Genomic DNA, 3,193 nt, shown 5'->3' on the forward strand with positions numbered 1-3,193 from the left:
AACACTAGGACTTCAGTCTTTAAAGGTTTATACCGTCTGCTCCCTCCAAACAATAAGAGAAGGAGTTCTATAGAGCTTGTCTGTAAGAGCAGTAGGAGGTGAACACCATCTTTTCTTCTATACAATCCTATTAGCTTCAGACAGTGGAAAGGGTACAAAGGAGCAATGGTAGCAGACAGCCTACCTTTCTGAATCTTTAATAAGCACTAGCATAAAGAACATCTGTTCTCTGCAAAGAAGCAGCATGAGAAGCTAGAATAGCAACTGGCAGGCCTCTGACAGGAACTAAGCCACAATGGCAGAAAAGAAACACAGGAATTGCCTTGGTTTTGTGTGTGTGTGTGTGTGTGTGTGTTTGTTATTTTTTAAATATTTTCTTTGACTTTATAAAAGTAACATATTAGATTTGTATGAAATGTGGAAAAACTATAAAAGAAAAATATAAACACAAATCATTCATGGGTCTGTGGCACAGAAATAAACACTAGTTTCTAGTTAATTTTATAAGAGAATATCATAAAGGTACCTGGCGTTTTTGGTGTGAAAATTTTTACAATGCCCCATGCAGGCAGAATAGAGTGTGAGATCCCATGAAACTGTAATTATAGACATCTGTGAGCTTTCACGTGTGTGCTGGGAATGACACCCAGTTTCAAAGAGAAAAATTATTCATTCAAAATGCAAACATGGGACCTTAAGAGATTATAAAGAAAGAACTAACATTTATATTATCAGTACCTTAGACACTGATGGGAAACTATATTCCACTAAATAGCACAAACCTCAGACTCAAGAGAAAGAGGGAAGTCTAAATTTGATGATATATACGGTAAATTAATTATATAGAGTTTGTTTGAAAAAAACCAGAGGAAAGAGTTGTAAGAGCCATAGATCAGGGAATTTGCTGTAAGATTGCATCTCTTTTTCATGACTAAAGCTAAACCCATAAATTCTCACCAACATCACTGCTCAAATGTGAGCTTAACAAGGATGGCACAAACAGACATGCTAAAGTGGACAGAGAAATGCCCATGGGGCCTAAGTCTATACAAACAACTCTAGAGAACTGAGGAATGCTGAGAGGAGGAATCGTCTTCCCCAATGAAGAATACAACATTTGACTGTCCAGTGACAAAGTGTCAGCCCTGAAAGCATAAGTGCAGGTACCATTATATGAACCAATCAGGTTATGTTTAGAGACATATATGCAATAATAATAATAATAATAATAATAATAATAATAATAATAATAATCCCTGATGAAGCTCTGCATGAATAGGTCCATAGACAAACATGCAGACACGACCCCTACATACATAACATAAAATACACAATACCTTAGATTAAGGACAGATTCTGTTGATGTGTTCTCAAAGTTTACTGATTCTTTGTCATTTTCATTCTGCACAACACCTAATTCAGCAACGTTCTTTTTCTCTATTCCATGGTGACCGTTGACACTGGAACCTTGGGCAGGGCCTTTTCCTCCGAGGCGAGGCCTGGCCAGAGCTGACCAAGGCTTCTCCTCATTGAGAAGCGACGCTGTCATGCTCTATGGATGGGAAAAAAGCAAGAAAATGAAAGCACCTGGTACAGGTCTCATGAGAGCCATTTGGATTCACAACGTTCCAAACCCACTGCTGAATGCCAAATGTCCATTGTGTGTGCTCAACAGTTTGTGGCTTTGGGAGTTGGTCTCAATTCGAAGAACTGTTATTGGATGCCCCAGAGGTTGATGCAATAGCAGCTCCTGCAGGACTACTTGTGGAGACTGACTTTCGGATGTGAGGCAACAAGTAGGGGTCACAGGCCAGCTGCTGCACATCAATACGATCTTCCTTTCGATAGGCCAAACATCGCCTGATAAATGCCTTTGCTTCAGGTGTTACTACTGGCTTTGGCAGGAACTGTACTTCAGTAGCCTTAAGAATAGTTTTCTCTTGTACAATATCTTGCTGGGACTGGTTATGGCCAAAAGGCTTCCTCCCATAAAGACACTGGTAGAAGATCACACCCACTGACCAGACATTGACTTTATTTGAGATCTTTGGTGGCTCTTTCCCAACCACAAAACACTCTGGTAGTAAATACCAATAAGTACCAACACCCCTGTGACATTAGCTCCATGCCATCCACTGAATTGTAGCTATCATCATCCATGATCTTGGAAAGACCAAAATCTGTAATTCTTATCTCTCCACATTCTGTACCATTTACTAAAAGGTTACCTGGTTTGAGGTCATAGTGTATGATGGGAAGTTTTATTTCATTTAAGTACTTTAAAGCATTCACAATCTGCATAATAATGGTTCGGGCTTCTTTCTCTGACATTAATTTTTGCTGTTTTAGGTAGAAATCCAGGTCATTTCCTTCACAGTATTCTAATACTGTACAAAACGAGTCAGTGTCCAGTGAAAAGAAATCATACAGCTTCAGTATTCTGGGATGATCTAGTTCTTTGTGAATCCGGTATTCCCTACATGCATGCTTGTGGTAATTCTCCTTTTTCCAGTTTTTATTTAACTGATGAATTTTCACAGCTACGTATCTTTGCTCCGTTAGATCAAACACCTTGTAAACTTCACCAAAACCTCCTCTATTCAAAAGATGTAACAACAAATATCTGTCATTTAGTGTTTGGTGGTCTTTAAACTGTGAATTATCTTCATTCTGTATCCTTTCTAACTCCCTGATGTGTAGATTCCTAACCCTTTCCAGCCTTTCCAACTCTGCCTGGATTTCTGCTTCCTCTTTCTTAAGATGACCTAATCTAAGTTTGAAGATTTCCTCTTGTTCATGGTATTCGGCTAATGTTAACGTTTCATTTTCAGCTCCATTAGTCTTGCTTTTCTGTTGTTTCTGCTCATTGGTTGCGGGAGGGGCCTGACACATGGCAGGGGTTTCCATTTTGCTAACATTTTCTGTTGCCTTTCTATCTCTTCTCTTTGTGAATTTATCCTTTCCTGTTGCTTGACGGGGTTTTGGAAAGCATAACCACCTGTCCACTGCTTAGTAAACGAGGCTCCACAGCCGACAGTAGTAAAGTGGCCTAGCCACAATAGGTCCTGCATGCTCTTATCTCTGCATGTCATTTTCTCTTGCTTTGACTTTTCTATAAGGAGCTTCTTGCTCATGGTGACACATTGTACTGGCTAGCTTTGTGTCAACTTGACACAGCTGGAGTTATCACAGA

At 39.5% G+C, this 3,193-nt stretch overlaps 1 pseudogene; it reads right to left on the reverse strand.

Annotated features, from left to right (window-relative positions):
• Positions 1–1,692: 1,692 nt before the first annotated feature.
• On the reverse strand, positions 1,693–3,140 carry LOC110313865 (annotated as a pseudogene).
• Positions 3,141–3,193: the final 53 nt, after the last annotated feature.

The sequence above is a fragment of the Mus pahari genome, chromosome X (assembly GCF_900095145.1).
Source record: "Mus pahari chromosome X, PAHARI_EIJ_v1.1, whole genome shotgun sequence".
In the NCBI taxonomy this organism is placed as follows: Eukaryota; Metazoa; Chordata; class Mammalia; order Rodentia; family Muridae; genus Mus; species Mus pahari.